Source organism: Chlorocebus sabaeus, chromosome 8 (genome assembly GCF_047675955.1).
Source record: "Chlorocebus sabaeus isolate Y175 chromosome 8, mChlSab1.0.hap1, whole genome shotgun sequence".
NCBI classification, from domain to species: domain Eukaryota; kingdom Metazoa; phylum Chordata; class Mammalia; order Primates; family Cercopithecidae; genus Chlorocebus; species Chlorocebus sabaeus.
Genome location: NC_132911.1, coordinates 21523396 through 21540104, shown reverse-complemented (window position 1 = coordinate 21540104; position 16709 = coordinate 21523396). Strand labels below are relative to the sequence as shown.

Below are 16709 nucleotides of genomic sequence, written 5' to 3'. Positions count from 1 at the left end.
CTGGGTGGGTGGGGAGCCCAGAGTCCCCCTGCTCAAGGCCTGCCCTTCCCTGTCCTCTTGATAACAACAAAACCGGGCCCAGATGCCCCCTCCTACCTCTCTGGCCCACCCAGAGACGCATCTGTGCAGCCATCTTCTCCTAGGTCTCTCTCTGGCTTGGTTTCCATGTTCCCTCTCCACTCTCCCTCTGAAGAGACCCTGCTTTCTGCTTTCTGCTTTCTGCATCCCTGCAGCCCCTCAGGCTGACTGCTCCCCCTCCATTTATAGCTGGTCCTGTTGTACAAGCAGGACTGGCAGAGCTGGGGGAGATGCAGCCTCAATTCAGCTTTCTGGATCCTGGGGCCTCCCTGTTCCGGTCCCCACAACACCCAGGAGCTCTAGAAGAGGGATTCTGCATACATCCACCACAGGTGGACAACTTCACCCAGGAGTCTGACATCTGACCACAGAGAGGCCGGCAGCACCACACAAGATGGACAGGTGGGCACAGGCAGAAGCACCTGCGCTGAAACTGTTGCAGGACTCACGCACATGGGGAGACTCCAGAGCCCTGTGTGCCAGCTCACGCCCCCACTCTCCCATCGAGGCCCCCTCACAGTGACACATGGTGCTGCCAACACCCGCTCGCACCCACCCACTGGTCCTGTCCCTGGCATCCATCCCAGAGTTGTGCACGTGTACAGCAACACACACAGAGCCCTCCACTTGCCCAGCTCCGGAGGCCTTCCCTGGGCTCCCCATTCCCAGAGCCCAACTGCCTTCCTTGTCTTGGACCTGTCCCTGCTCCCCTGACTCTCACAACCAGGCAACCGGTCCCTGGAAGGAACACACCGGGTGTGTCTGCCCAAGATAGGGAGCTGGGCCTGCTGGGCCCTGAGGGACAGAGCTAGGGAGGGGAGCCCCGGAACCCTGTGGGGGCTGCATGTCTGCTCAGCCCTGGCCCCCTTCAAGCATCCCATCAGCGGGCACAGGGGGAGAACTGGGCTTGGGCCTGCAGCTGTGCCCTGCCACAGCCTCACTCTTCACTCAGCCCCACCCCAGCCTGGCCAGTCACTGGCTGGGAGCAGGCTCTCCTCCCACTCCCCCTAAAATTCAGGCTCCAAATAAACAGCCCCAGGCCCCTAAATGTACTGCTCCAACCCCCAGAGCATGTGGAGTGGTTGCGGGGAGGCCAGCAGGCCAGTATTCAGCAGACAGGGAATGCTCGCCTGCCCACCCCGTGCCCCCACAGTCCATCCCTTCCACTGCTGGCCTGCTCAGCTAGGTGGGCCGGGCAGAGATGCTAACGAAGAGGGGATTGGGCTGGGAGCAGTTCTCATCCTTGGGATGAGAACACCCCAGGCCCTCTTCCCCAAATCAGAAGAAGGTTCCATTAGATCAGGCCCAGCTAGTCCCAGGGGCCGGCCCATCCTCCCACTGAACAGGGACCACCGTGGGCTCCCCCCAGATACCCTGCCACCACCCAAAGCCTGGCTCACCAGCAAGCGCTGTGGCCCACAGTGCCCACAGAGGGGAGAAGAGGCGGAGACCCTGCCACCTACCTCTTCCCAGACAGTGTGGACCAGACGCTCTGAGGCCACAGAGGCCCGAGAGGCGTAGGCCAGATCCAAGGGCTGCCACTTCCCCCAGGAGCCTAGGTAATAGGCGTCTCTTCCAGGAACCCAGCCGCGCTTCCCCGGAGCACAAATAACAGGAAAAAAGCCAGCTTGGGGTGGGTGGGCGGGGTGGGAGCTGGCGAAGGAGGGGAGCTGGTCTCGGTTGAGCGGTCTGATCTCCTCTCTGGGTCCCCACCCCCCTTGCCCCTACCCTGCTTCTCTGCAAGCCACGACCGCCTGGATCCCCCGGTGCTGGGGAGTCCTTGTCTGGGGGCGGGCGGGCGGGCTGCCGGCTCCCCCACGCCCTCCCCGCGCCCTCCCCACCTCCAGCTGATAGCGTGTGGCTGGCGAGGGTGTGTGTGTGTGGATGTGCGCGCTCTTCCACCAACGCTGCAGCTCAATCCATTTCAAACAAGAGGAGCATTAACCCAGCGTCATGACGAAGCAGAATCAGCCAGCACTGTCCTCTCCCTTTCCCACACCCCAGTCTGCAGCACTCACACTCACACACACCTACATGCACCCAGAGCCCCCCAGCCTCCTCCTAAACAGCCAGAGTTCAAGTTGCTGTGGGCGGTGGGTAGGGGGAGGGGGCTACTGATGACCCAGGGGGACAACGCCTGGTTTCTCCAGGCACCTCCTACCCTATTTATGACCAACCCACCATCTGACAGCAGCAACTGAGGCTTCTGGGGCCCAGCCTCTCGAGGTGGGGGTGCAGGCACAGGCCAGAATTGGTTACCCAAGGATGAGCTCTCTCCTGGGAGGGCAGAATGGAGGGATGCAACCAGGTCCTCAGTACTGAGACGTGGGCTGGCCCCTTGGTAACCTGAATCCCCTGGGAACTCCAATGGGATGCAGCAGAGAGAGAGAAAGACCCCATCTCTCCCTAGGGCGGCTTCATGAAAAACGAGCTTCCTGCCCGGTAACCCCTGGGTCCCAGCACAGAATTTACAGGCACGTGCCTTCCCTGTCTCTACCAAAGCCTCAACCATCCCAGGAGCCTGTCATTGGCCTTTTGGGCCCCCTGGGCAGGACAGGGAAGGACAACAAGCCTTGCCCTTGACCCTCACCCTGGCCCCAGCATCCTCTCCACCTCCACACCGCAGACTTGCCTACCTAGGCAGCCCTCACCGTTGCCCTGGCAACCCTGCCCACAGCCGGTCAGCTGATGGTATCAGCTGTTGTTGAGGAAATCTAGAATCTGGGGAGGGGGCTCTGGGGTGTCTGAATGGAGAAGCACAGAGGGAGGGGCTTGAGGGAAGAGGCCAGGAGGGGACAGAATGTATCTGGCTGGTGGGGACAGAGAGGACAGTAACCTGAGGGATGGGCTCCAGAGAGAAGGGAGGAAGGAGGGAGGCAGGTGGCTGAGAAAGGAGACAGAACACAGGCTGAGCTGCTGTAGCCGGGTGGGGGTGGCTGTGAAGGTATAGAGAAAACCTGGGGGTGGGGGATGAAGCACGGGATCCGTGGAACTGCGGAGAAAAAGGCCAGGAAAGTGATGTGGGAGGGGGCATACCTTTAATGTGGCAGGAAGGGGCACAGCCTTGGAGGAGGAGCCACCCCGGCCATTGCTCCACAACCAGCCCGGCCTCAGCCCAGCCTCTCGGCTTTCTGTACCTTCAACCCCACCCTTACTTCCCTGTAATCAGGGGCTGAGAGGCAGAGGGGAAGCCCCAGCCCCACTCCAGCCCTAGATGATCTCTCGGTCCCTCCAGCTGACCAGGTACTGGGGGCTTTGACACCTCAGCCCTTTAGGATTCCTGATCCCTGCCGCACCCGACCTGGGTTCCTCCCCTGCCGCTGCCCCTCCCCCACCAGGCCCCACCCCAGGAGAGCTGTCTTCTGGTGCGAGGGTCCCCAGAGGTAGAGCTGAAGTGAGCTGATGCCAGGAAGGACACTGTGGCCAGGGGCCTGGAACGAGGTGGGTGATAAGGAATGTGTAGGACCGCTGGGCCTGGGAGGAGGGGTGCCTCCTCCTATCGAAACCAGCACTTGTAGGGCCGAGTCGGGGGAGTCAAGGGGAAAGGGCGGAGGGGAAAAGGAGGGGAGGGTGCTCGGTACCTTCAAGGGCCCAGGGCGTGGGGCAGGAGCGCAGCAGCCTCCTCGGTGACATACACCTCCATCCCTCGGCGCATCTCCTCTCCGCCTCCCGTTGCCAAGACAACCTGCCGGCAGCTCAGGCCCGGCTCAGCTGCGGCGGCAGGGAGGGGGGAGGAGGAAGCTGTGGCTCCTGCTGCCTCTTCCTCAGAGATGGAGGGAGGGGGCCTGAGGGTGTGTCCTCAGTGCTGGCACTGGGGGTTAGGGGACAGCTTCAGGAGCTAGGGTGCCCAGTGAACCCCACCAAGTGCGCCATCCCCCCACTTCCCTTCATAAGGCTCTAGAATTGGCTCTAGGGGTGACCTCAGGAGAACCCTAATTCAGGGCCGGAGAGCAGGCCAGTCTTGAAGAGTGTGCAGCACTGGGGAGAGTCCCCACTCCAGGAAGCCCAGTGTGGAGCTTGGGACGGTGACAGACAGCAAGGCAGGCACAGTCCTTGTGCTGAAGGGCCAGAGGGGTTGCTCCAGCAGGGTGCAGAGGCCCCTGGGCGCTGGCTGCACTGGGCACTCGGCTGCGGGCCCCACACCTCTGCCGTCTCTACGTGAGCACCTTCACCTGGTCCCAAACCCTCTCTCATTCCACTGAGAAAAGTCAGGGCACGGGACAGCTCTCTTCCAATCCCTCAAGGCCCCATTCCCACTGTCCCCCACCATGCCCGAGTCTCACATTCTATCGGAATGTCCCTCCATGGGTGGGGCGGGCGGGCCACCTTGGGCAGGAAGAGTGATCAGCCCAGCCAGGCCTGGACCCAAGGGGATTGCAGAGTGAGAGCTCCCTCTGTCGACCTGAGGAGTGGTAACTGCCAAGGTCATTTTGCTGCCAGGGATTTGGGCTGTGTGTGTGTGTGTGTGTGTGTGTGTGTATTCGTGGTGGGCCTTCAGAGGGGAGGCAAGGGGACCCTTCTCACCCATGCCATCCTCTGCCCCCACCTCATCACTGTCCTTGTCCCATGGAAAGACTGACTCTGCCTCCAGCCTCCTCCCCCTGGGAAGGCCTCTGACCCCTCAAGGCCGGCTGAACTGAACTCCCCCATGGCTTGTCTGAAAGGGGAGGTTCGCCCCTTGAAAGCTGGCAACACTGAACAACAGGTGCCTGTTGGCTCGGGCCCCAGGCGGGTGGGTTTCCTCAGCTCTGCTCCATACCCAGGAGGCAGGCAGTGGCTGCCAGGGCTCTCGTACCTTTGGAAGTTCAGGAGTTCTCAAGACCTTGAGGATGGGCGCTTGTGTCCACAACACGGGGCCAGGGTTCCTGTGTCTCTCAGGCAGGGGGGTCCCAGGCCCCCTGACGCCCCATTCTTGGCTCCTTTCCCCACAAGGTCACTGGTGCCAGATGTCCTGGGTGGACTCCGGCCCTGCTGCTTCCTCCCTCCCCCAGGCCCTCTCGATAGGCTTCTCTGTCCACGTCTGGTCTGTCTCACTCCAGTGCCCCCTGGCCCCACCCCACACACCAACCTGCTGGGCGGGGGAGCTATGTAAATATTAACTTCTGGAGAGGTAGAGCCAGGGCACCTGGATACTCAGGGAGGAGGGAAAGGGTGACAGAGACCTGAAGAAAAAGAAGGATGAGGGCCCCAAAGTCACCATTCTCATCAGAGATTGGGAGCCATGTGCCCCTGCCTCCGGGCATTGGACTCGGCTGCCCGGACCCCAGAGCCTCCATCCTCCAGCATGCTGCCACCAGACCACTGCATTGGGCCCCCGCAAAGCCCCTCACCATCTTCTCCCTGCCACAGCATAAGGATCAAACTCTTCATCATTTGATCCTATCACTTCCTGCCACTTCTCTACACAAATTTCAGCTCCAGCCAGGTAGACAGACTGTTCCCCTTCCCTGAAGCACACCTCCCATTTTCCCGCCTTGATTCTCATGCCCGTTTTTCCTTTCGTCATTTTCCGCTCTGTGCATATTTTCTGCAACGAAATCATGCAAACCCCAGGCCTTCCACAAAGCCCCCGAAAGCACCCCGGCCTGTGCCCTCTCCTGCCCCAGAACCCACGGTGCATGGGCAGGGGAGGGAGTGGAGAACCTTGCATGCAAAGTGTGGAAGCCGGGCAGAATCTAGAGTGCAGTGCTCACTAGCTGCGAGACCATGAATGGCCTGGCATCTCTGAGTGTGAACTCATCCACATGTGCTACATAGGAACATCTCACCGCCCTAAAGAAGGAGTGCAACAAATGTGCCCTGAATGTGGCCTAGCACATCTCCTGAGCTCGGTACATATTAGTTTCCTTATTTCCAATAATTCTTGTCTCCCCTTTACGTCTTTGGGGATGTACGAAAAACAAAAAAAAGTCGCTTTGTTATGTCATGTGTAAAAGAGGGATTTCCAAAAGTCCCATCAAAGAACAAATAATTGCCTTTTTATGGGTTTATCCCTCCGATTAAATTTCAAGTGCCTTGAGAGCTCTATCTTGTCTATCTTTTTTTTATTAACGGAAGGATTAGCACAGCGCTTGAATGTTGTGGCCGAAAAATAAACATTTGGACTAACTGCTTAGGCCCCGGCCCCACCCACCTCTGCCAAAGAGGGTGGGAGAAGGCAGGATTCTGGCCTCTCTCCTGCCTCTGCCTAGAGGGATGGTGGGGTGTTGGGATAATGACTTATTTCTGGGGCTTCAGGTGGTGTATTTCCTCAGTAAACATTTACCCTGTGAACGTACTGTGCTGGGCAGTCAGGGAGGAAAAGATGGACTATTTCTACATCTGGGGCACTTGCTATTTAGCGGAATCATGACAAGTACATACATCATGACAGTTCTGGACTAGCTGTGACATGTACCATAAGGCAAGGGCAAGTGAATGGCTGGCAAGACCAGTGGCAGTGGAGACAGTTGCTCCTCCCTGGGTAGTGCCGAGAGCCTATGGAGCAGAAGAGGAGCCTGCGGTCTAGGGTGTGTGTGTGTGTGTGTGTGTGTGTGTGCGCGCGCGCGCGTGTGCTACAGCAGGACACGACAGGTGGCAGGAACCCTTTGAATGAGGATGGGGACATGCTTGCCCGATAGAGTTCCAGTTTTCCAGCATTCTTAAAGGGTAGTTGTGGGGCTAGGGCCGAACAGGGAGACTGGACAGGGCTGGATAGGAGTCTTAAAGATGACGCTAAGGAGTTTGGCCGGGATAATGTGGGCTGGGTAGAGCTGTGGTTGTGGTAGAGAAGGTAAGTGGAGCAAACTCGGACGTACTGGAGTAGAGGGCAGTGTTGGGAGGCACAGAGATGATGCAGGGAGCGAGCAGAGATTTAGACAGATCCCAGTGAGGTCTGGCCACGGTGCAGAGCCCCAGAGTTTGGGAGGGAGCAGTCACGCGCAAGGAGGGCAAGGAGGCGGTGGCTGAGATGCTGAGGTTGCTCAGAGAGGCAGCTGGCAGACGGAGAGCAGAGCGGGAGGGAATCTTCGGGAAGGGTCCTCTGTGAGGAGCTGGGAAAGAGAAGCCAGGCAGGACAGCCAAGGGCAGGCCGAGGGGGGTGGGGTGTGGCTCGAGGAGAAACGGTTCTTTACCATGGCAAGCGCTTGACGCTGAAGACACTGAGGACTGAGGCAAGGCTTTCGGCTTGGTTCCTGGAAAGTCACTGTCTCAGCATCAGAGGGACAGGGTTGAATAGACTGATGTAAGTGGAACCAGTTTGTGTGGCCTAAAGAGTGAGTGATGTCTCCCTCTGACGACCTGCTTGGCTCCCCTCTGCCTCATCCGGCTGTTTGGAGGACAGGACGGAGAAAGGGGAGGTCAATTTGTGAGCCATTCTTAGTGAGAGTTCTTGGTAATCCCAAACTGGCGTGAGATTTGAGGCACTGGTGGCCGCTGCCGTCACCTCCGTCCACCTGGTCACATACTCCCCTAAAGGGGTTCATGTTTCCCCAACAGCAAGGGGCTATTAGCAATTAGCCCCCTGTGGCTACTCCATGCTCACACCTGCATAGACCCGGGCAGTCAGAGGCAAGCAGGGTTGCTGAAGCCAGGTGTGGTCTGAGGACCTGGGGGAAGTCTCCTTCCTTCCCACTGCCTAGATGTGCATGTTCAAACAGTCCATTTGAAGTGCCATCATTAGGGATCTATTCTTTTGGCTTCTTCCTTTTAGCATCTTCGAAGTCACCACTAGTTCAGGGGGAATGAGCTGAACAGACTTCCAGAGCCTGAAGAGCCACCTGGGGCATGGCAGCGCCTGAACACTGGGCAGAGGCGCTGAGAGGTGTGGTGAGGAGAAGGCTCAGAGTCCAGCCAGGGACCCAGGGACCCAGCGCCCCAGGGCGAGAGCAGGCGCTGGACACCTCGGGGATGGGGTGGGATGAGGGCACTCCCTGGGACAGCACAGGCCTCCAGAGCGGCCCTCCCTCTCCCTTCTCTGTCCCTCCCTGCCAGGTCTCACCTCAAAAAGCAAGAAAGAAAACAGTGAAGGCTTTCTGGAGCCAGCCCCCAGAGGCCTGTCGGTACTGGGGAGGTCAAAGAGAGGGAGGGAGGGGCCGGAGAAAGGCCGAGAAGAAAGCAGAGGCAAGACAAAGGGCCCCATCCACCTTTGAAGCCGTCTCTAACCCGAGCGAGGGAGGGGCGGGGGTGGGCCGGAGAGCCCGGCTAGCGGGGAGGCAGTCTAGTTTTAAAGAATGTCTCAAATTCCTGCGGAAATCAGAGGGATTGTAAGAGGCCCCCTCCCCAACACACCTCCTTCCCAGCCTCCTCCCCAGCCACCCCCCAAAGTCCAGTCCCCTACACCTGGGGGGCCCCCAACCCTTTGTCCTCAAGTAATTGCTGGGTGTTTCCCCCGTTAAGTCCCATTGAACTCGCCAGTTATCAGCTGTGGCTCCAGACCACCCTCCCAACACACATCCCAGAAAACTACCCCCAACACGGCGCGGTCTTCATTGGGATTAAGGCTCTTTGTGATGGGGGAGAGAAAAAAGTAACCTGGTGAAAAGCAATTATGACGAGCAGTAGGGAGAATGTCTGTCCCAGGGCCGGGGACCTCCCTCTTGGCTGCCGCTGTCCCCACCTTCTAAATTGCCCCGTGGTGGGGGTGTCAGACTCTGCGCCAGCCCTCGCCATCAACTAGGACTGTAGCTGCACCCACCTCCCATTTTCCCTGGACCAGGGCCCTTCCCCACTTCCTCTTTCCTTATTTTTAGGCCATTCTAGGGAGCAGAGAGGAGAAGGGATGTCCTTCATCCTTCTCTCTCCATAATGCCCCTCCTCAAGGTACTCTCAGAAGGAAGAGGGAGGGGAGGGGGTACATCCTCATAAGAGAGGGCTCAGTGAGGGAACGGGAAACCGAGGCTGGGGGTCATCCTCAGAAGAGAGGGCTCAGTGAGGGTAGAGGAAACTGAGGCTGGGGCCCCAATCCCAGAAGAGAGGGCTCGCTGACGGTGTTCCCCCTGAAGAGCTGACCTGTTGGGGTGTGGGGGGGGGTGGTCCCTGCGAGGAAGGACCTCCCCCTCGACAAGATTAAAAGCCAACGCACTGAAGAGGCGGGTTTTATCGCCCCCGAGTTCCACTCTCCACACGCACACCTGGAGCCCCTGGGAAAGCCCACCGGAGAAGCTGGGGTGGGGGCAGGGCCGCCCCTTCCTCCCCGCCCCTCTCTCCCCCTCCCCCCGGGCCATCCGGGCCCGGCCGCTGCCTCTAATTGAGATTTGCCCTCAGGTGTGGCCCCCGCCCCGGCCCCGCGGGGACCCGGGAGGACAGGGGACGCCTTCTCGCCCCCTCCCCCTTCCGGCCGCCCAGCCCCAATCCCCGCCCCCGCCCTCCTCACCGGAAAAAAAGCAATTTCGCCGCCCGAGAAGGCTCCTGGCGTCCGCGGGCCGCCCGGGCCTCGCCGGGCTCCGCAGGGCCCTCGCCTGCGCCTCGGGCCTGGGGCCCGGCTGGATGCACGTCCCGGCCCCGGCCCCTCTCGGGGCTCGGGTTTTCTTCCCCAACAGGTAGCACGGGCCGCGCCGCGCGAGCCCAGGAAACCCGAGCCCGCGCCAGGGAGGGGCCGCCCGGCCTGGACGCGCCCTGGACCGCCCGCCTCCCGCGGGGCCCCAGTGCTGCGGGCCGCGCCTGCACCTGCCGGGGCCACGCCCGGCCGGGGACGGCAGGCTCGTTTCCAGGGGTACTCGGTGGTCGGATCCCCCACCCCGCTTCAGATAACCTATTTGCAGGAAAATGGTTTTATTCCGGGGCTGGGTGTTGGGGGTGGGGTGCAGGCCTGGGTCGTGGAATGTGAGGAGTGGCCAACCCTCTATTTTCCTCTCTCTCTCTCTCTCTCTCCCTCTTTCTGTTTTCCTGAAACAAACAAACAAAAGCCCCTTCCTACAGTCTGGCCAGGAGGAGTCTGGGGGCTGGGGGCAGACTGAGGGAGATCCGTGGAGCAGATTTTGGGGACAGCCACCTCCAGACAGTTGTCTGCAAGGCCTTCAGTCGCTGACCTTTCAGCGGGCTTCAGGAGCCCGACTGGGAGGCCGGCTAGAGGCTGGCGGCCGGAGATCAGGGTGACACTCAGTTCCTCTCCAGGGCCTGCCACCCGTCCGGGAAGGGGGCGCTGTACCAGCCGCCCCTGGGGCACTGGCCTCCTCCTTCCCAGCTAGGGGCTCGGATGTTTGGCGGCCCTCAGGGTCCTCCCTGGGGGATCTGGCTCCCCTCCAGCCACCCCAGCCCAGTCCTTGGATTAAGAAGGGAGGGGGGTGGGGAGGCGCCCAGGGGCTGCTGCCCCCTGCCTCCCAGACTACGTGAGGGGCTGGGGCCGCCGCGTGCGCTTGGTCCGGCGGGTGGGGGCGGAGCCCACAAACTCGAACTGCTTCTGCTTCTCGGCGTGGTTAGGGAAGGGCAGCTGGCCCTGGTAGAGGCGCTTGATGAAGTGGGCCTCGCGCTGGTTCTGGCGGCTGCGGGAAGCCTGGCGGGGCCGCCCCTGCCTCGTGAAGGCCATGAACCAGCCCTCGTGCCGGGCGTTCTGGAAGGCCGTGTAGTTGTTCTCCAGCACGATCTCCGTGAACACGCAGTCTTTGCTCTTCCCGCTGGGCTGCGGGAGAAACAAGGACAGGAAGGGCATTTGTCCACCTACCCTGGTCTAGGGTGTTGCCCTTAGGGCCTATTTTGGACGACTGAGGAGGGACAACGGGAACAACGGGGCCGTGAACCCAGGGAACTCTGCCTGGTGAGATGGCATCCTAGTTAGAGAGGCAACCGTGGCCAACGGGAACAGGCTTTGTGGATCTGAGTTGCAGTCTTGTCATTCAGCCGTCCTGTAGCAGGCTGGGCCTCAGCTTTCTGAGATGCAGGTGAAGATCAAGGTCCTGCAGCAGTTCCCAGCATGCCCGGGCCCTTAGCACTGAAATGCTCATGGAGCCTAGGTGAGTGGTGCTGCTGAGCATGGGAGAGGAGGCAGCAGCCTCCAATGAGAAGAAAGAAGGATGCCAGCGTGGCCACCCATCCCACCCTGTCAGCAATCAGGGATCTGTGCCCATTTCTACAGACAAGAAGCCTGAGACTTGACAAAGATAAGCAAACCAGAGGTCATTTGGTCAGCAACAGCCGAATGGGAAGATGGGATTGCCTGGTTTCAAACCAAGTGGAATTCTCCCACCCAGCAGGACTGGGCCCACTGTGCGCTTCAGTTACAGGAGCAGCTGCTTAGTGTCTGTCTTGCTAGCTGGAGCCCACTGGCCCCATGAACTTGGGGGAGTTCCTGTCTTACATCTGTGCCCCACTTTCCACCCTCAACAGCCTTTAGTCCTCCACCCAGAGGCTGCAGTGTCAGGTAGATGCTAAACTCCTACTGATGCCTGCTGGAGAAATACTCCTGACATCAGCCCCGCAGATCCCAATGGCTTGCCAGTCCCCTCAGAGGGCTAATAGAGTCCCGGGGACTCATTTAAATAGAGAAACTAGACCAGGCTCAGTGGCTCACGCCTGTAATCCCAGCACTTTGGGAGGTTGAGGTGGGAGGATCGCTTCAGCCCATGAGTTTGAGACCAGCCAGGGCAACATAGTGAGGCCCTATCTCTACCAAAAAAAAAAAAAAAAAAAAAAATTAGCTGGGCATGTGCCAGCTACTACTTTGGAGGCTGAGGCGAGAGGATTGTTTGAGCCCAGGAGTTTGAAGCTGCAGTGGGCTATGATTGTGCCACTGCACTCCAGCCTAGGTAGCAGAGCAAGACCCGGACTCTAAAATAAAATGAAACCAGAGAGGGTGGGCGGGCTGAGAGTAGGATGGGAAGTCTTTACGCAGGAGGGTGTGGCTCAGAGGAGAGAGGGGAGCTTGATGCCTTATATGTCCTCACCCCAGTAGGGCTGACTCTCTGTTACTGTTTCCAGTCTCCCAGCCTCACCTTCCCGATGAGCTTGCCCCTCTTGTTCATACAGATGTACTTCTCGCTCTCAGCCCCTTTGATGCGAACCCGGCTGCCAAATGTGTCCGTCTCCACTATGAGCTTGGCTGTGGTGGGGAAGGGGAGAAAGACCTCCGTCCATTGGGGCTGCCAGCCTATGGCTACGGCAGGGGACCACCCAGCCACACTGACCTCCAGACTCAGGCGAAGGGGTTGGGGACACTCAGGCCCTTGGGGCCCTCAGCCCTGACACAGGATCTGGGAATGGACCAGGAGGTGAGGCAGAGTGGAGGTGTGGGTGGCCTGGGGGGAGGGCCAGCTCTCACCAAACTTGTTGCCGTCCTCAGCAGTGGCGGAGATGCGACGCCCGGTGACCTGCACGTGCTTGCCGCTGGTCCGGCTGTAGAGCTGGTACTCGCGGATCTGCCGCCTGCTCAGCTGGTCGGTCATGGCGCCCTGGTCCCTCACGTACTGGTTAAAATTAGGAGACGGGTGATTCTCCCCCTTTGCGGTTACCAAGGGAAAAATAGTGTCAATTTGCTTTGGGTGACACCACCACTGGTCCATCCAAGGGAGAGGGGTGAGGAGGTGAATGTACTGGGGACAGGCCAATTGTCCTGCAGAGTGAAGTGGGCATGTGGCCATAACCTTCCCAGGCCCCTGGGTGAGCCGGTCATAACTTCTTGGCTTTGCGTCTACCTTACAGAAGGGAGTGGGGTCTGCCCAGTCTGGGGGACACTTATTGACAGAGCACAGCCCTGGAATCAGGATTCTGGGAGCTGGAAGGAGCCCTGGGGGTTCTGTCCCATCCTCATATTCTATGAAGGAGGTGCACGGGACACACAGCTCATTAGGGACAGAACCTCTGTCCCTGCTTCTTAGACCAGAGCCTGTCATCTCCCCCAGAACTCCAGGGACATGCTCCATTAGCCAGGACAACCAGATTCCTTCCTCATCCTCTCCACTGGCCTTGAAAGACCCTGTGCCCAGCACACGGGCACAGAGCAGATGGTGCTGCGAGTTAGGGTCACCAGAGAGCATGTGGGGGACTCTGAAAGCTCCTGCAGGGTCCCGTGAGCATTTCTTCAAAGCACTAACCATGGAATCCTGAGCTCATACCCATCTTCTCCCTGGCCTCACCCCCTGGTGCTCAGGGCCCTTCCAGCGTTCCTCCCTCCTCTATGGGCTGGAGCTGGGGCTGGGCACTATGGGAGAACAGGCAGGCAAAGTGCCTCCTTAGCAGAGGGAGGCAGAGGCAGCACCAAGAGGACAGGCACTATCAGCAGTGGCCCAGTGGCTGCCCTTGCCAGGCGGCTCCTTAGCCACAATGTAACAGAGGCTCCCGGCCACCTGCTTCCCCTTTGGGTTGGGGGAGAGGAACCATTTCCCCCCACACACTGTGCAAAGCCAGGAGGAGTACCGCCTCCCAGCTAGGTCTCTCCTTAACCATCTGTAAGGCTAAGTGGGAGAGACTCAGAGTACTTCCTCCTCTCCATCCTGCAAGGTGCAACCCGGGCTAGGTTTCCTGGCTGCTGGCAGCAGCCTCAGCTCTGGCAGGAGAATGCACCTTTTCTGTTGTTTCTCTCTCTACCTGGATGCTGCTGCCTGTGCTGGGACAGCTTTTCCTATCCCCTGCCCCAAATCCCTAATTCCACCTTTATCCCAGGCCCAACCTCAGCCATCTGGACAGAGCTAGACCCAGATCAGCATCTGTTAGGGGCTACTCTCTCCTAGGGAGGGGGCGGGAAATATCACCTTTGAGGCAGGGGGAATGAGGGAGCAGCTCTCAGAGCTGGACGTTTAACCTGTGCAGGGTTCACACTTCCTGTGCACCATTGCTCATTTCCAATTGCAGCTCCCCATAGAGCAGCCTCTGCTCAGCCTCTGCAAGACCTGCCCCTTGCCCCACCCTGGAGCATTTGGGGTGGGGGACCTGCCCAACCTGCCCCTCCCTGGCCTCCCTTCCAGGGGGTGGGGTCCTGCCTGTCCCAGTCCCGCCTCCTGGCCCAGGTTCAGGCCCTCCGCCCCTCTTGGCCGACGGCCTCCTCTGGCAGTCTGTTCCAGGTCAGGAGCAGAGAGCGCCCCCCCGAAGCCCCCTCCTTTCCTTGTCCCCTTCAAGCCTTTCACAAAGGCAGCCCCACGCCCCCCCACAGCCCACAACCCACAAGTCCCTCTCCCCGCGGGACCTAGCCTGTCCCTTTCATGTTCCCGCTGCGGGAGGACCTCCCCTTCCACCACTGCAGACAGCTGCTTGTCAGACAGCCCCTCAAGCATGGCTGTGGTCCGGCCTGCTGGCCCCCCCTCCCAGGGGGGTGAGGGGGCACTTCAAGGGGGAAAGGACCGCTTTGCCACCTTCCCTGAATCCTGAATGGGGCCTCAGCCAGGCCATAAACGCCCGGCCAGCCGCACCATTGTGCTAGTTCCCCTCCAGAACAGGTTGGGCCCACCCCCAGCCCCCTCCCAGCCAGGCTGGGGGCTTTCTTCTGGCTCCCCCTGGATGTGTGAAGCAAAAGGCCTGGAACGGGGCTGGAGCAAAAGGGGGAAGGAAGCGGGGGGGAGTTGTCTCTCCCTCTCCCACCCCCCCACTGCTTCAAAGGCTGCCCCTTTCCCTCTCCCAGAGAAAAGGCATTTACCTTCAAAAAAAGTCCCCACTGGATATGAAGAGAAGCGGGCCTCTGGCCTGGGAAAGCCAAGCGATCTCGCCCCAGAGCGGTTCTGGACCAGTGCATTTTAATAGCTGCACTTTTATGGAGGATCACAAAAAAGGGAGCAAGCCTCGCACTGAGGGCTGAGACTTGGGGGTGGGAGGTGTGCATGGAGGGAGGTGGGGGGCCGACTTGGGGTGGGGGAAGTGTGGAGAAGCAAACCTTGCATCCTGTCCCCAACAAACCTCTTTGGGCTTGACCTCTGTGCCCTTCAGGTGAGGAGTCACCTCACCCTGGCCGGGCATTCCAGACATGCTCATGAGACCCCTACCCTGGGCATCCATACTGATGGGAGTGGGGTGGGAGAGGGACATATGAGTGGTTTCGCATCACAACCTGTCCTTTCAGGTACTGGCAAACACAAGCCTCACCTGAGCCATCACCTCCACCCGCTTCCAACCGCTCCAGGCTCCATCCCTCAAGTCCGGAGCGCCCACGCACTTAGCCTTCTGGGGGAACCCGGTGGAGAGGGAGGGAGAGGAGCAGAGACCCAGGGGAAGTGGGGAGGGTCCTCAGAGGGAGGACAGAGATAAAACCTCAGTCAGCCCCCTTCCTTGCCCTCCCCATCAAAGGCTCACTCCCCTCCAAACCTCAGCGCCTCCTGGACCCAGGGAGAGGCCAGACTCTGCCTCTGTCCACCTGAAAGGAGCCGGTCCCCTGCACCCGCCCTGGTTAGGTGGGGTGGGAAAACTGGGGGAAAGCCGGTGGGAACGCCTGCCTACCTGAGTTTGACAGCAGAGAATCAGCAGCTGTAAGCACCTGTGCGGGGAGAGGAGGTAAGCCCAGGTGTGGGTGCCAGCCACAAGCCTAGGGTGCACCCAGGCCCCCACCCCCGCCCTGCCAGCCCTGCACACGCACGCGTGGGAGTCCTGGGAAGAGGAGGGCTGCCCTGAGGCTGGAAATGGCAACAAAACTCCAGTGGGAGAGGTAGCACACTTACAGAGTGAGGTTGGGCAGCAGGCGGGCGGCTCCCATCGCTGGAGAGGTTCCTCAGGCGGTTGCCCCCCTGCCCCCAAGCTCAGGAGCAGATGTGGGAAGTCCCCAGGGGTAGAGTCCCAGAGAAGCCAAGGTCTCTCCGAGCCACAGGTTTTCAGGGGGGCGAGGAGAAGAGAAAGGGGGGGAGGAGGAGGAGGAGAGAAAAGAGGGAGGAGGAGGGGGAGGAGGAGGGCGTAATTGGGAGACTGAGGTATGAGGTGTCCACCTTCCTGGCCAGTGAGGCTGCAAAGCAGATGCGGGTGGGGGCGTGCGCGCTGTGCCCTCTGGGCTGCCAGTCTCTCCTGGGCCACCCAGTGCAGAGATGGAGCAGTGGGGGCCTCCTGAAGGAGGTGGCCCTGCTGTCTCCCGCTCTATTCCTGACCCTCACAGACTGGCCAAACTCGACGCAGGCAAACTCGATGTGTGGCAGGCAAGGGAGGGGGAGCCCCTCCTCCCCTCTCCGGGTCTGCGTCTCCTGCCCTCAGGTCTGGTGCCCCACCTCCCCAGTCTCCTGCCCTCAGGTCTGGTGCCCCGCCTCCCCAGTCTCCTGCCCTCAGGTCTGGTGCCCCACCTCCCCAGTCTCCTGCCCTCAGGTCTGGTGCCCCGCCTCCCCAGTCTCCTGCCCTCAGGTCTGGTGCCCCACCTCCCCAAGGGTGAGCTGCAGGTGTCAAGCGGGGCTGGGGTCTCTTGTTCTGGCTCAGGAGTAGAAATTCCCAGAAGCAGCCTTAAAAGGAGGAGCCTCCCTCCAGGGGGCAGGGGTGGGCTTGGCTTGGAGCAGCTGATTGCTGGGAAGGAGGGGTTAAGGCTGTCCTGACCAGCAGCAAATACTGGGCGCAACAGATTGGGGGTCAGAGGTGGGTTGGCAGGTATAGATGGAGGTCTAGGAAGAATCCCAATGGAGAGGTGCAAAAGCTGGCCTGAGACAGAGACTCAGAGAAGAGCTGGGTGTCCTGGCCTAAGCCCCTTTTCCTTGGGCTTCTGTAGTTCCATCTGAGAAATGAGGACAGGAATGCCTCAGGGTGTTGGGGGTTTAGTGTGAAATCAG

The 16709-nt window shown here is 60.1% G+C and overlaps 1 protein-coding gene across 13 annotated transcripts in view; it reads right to left on the bottom strand.

Annotated features, from left to right (window-relative positions):
- Positions 1–9642, bottom strand: part of DMTN (dematin actin binding protein) — a 33300-nt gene extending 23658 nt beyond the window's left edge. For 2 of the 13 annotated variants that reach the window (XR_012093653.1, XR_012093655.1), the window contains exon 1: positions 9431–9642. The gene's annotated coding sequence lies outside the window, so the exon portion shown is untranslated. Of the gene's footprint in view, positions 1–1541; positions 1661–3659; positions 3879–9430 lie in introns of those variants that run through there. The other 11 variants (XR_012093651.1, XR_012093652.1, XR_012093658.1 and 8 more) reach the window with 9 other exon arrangements.
- Positions 9643–16709: the final 7067 nt, after the last annotated feature.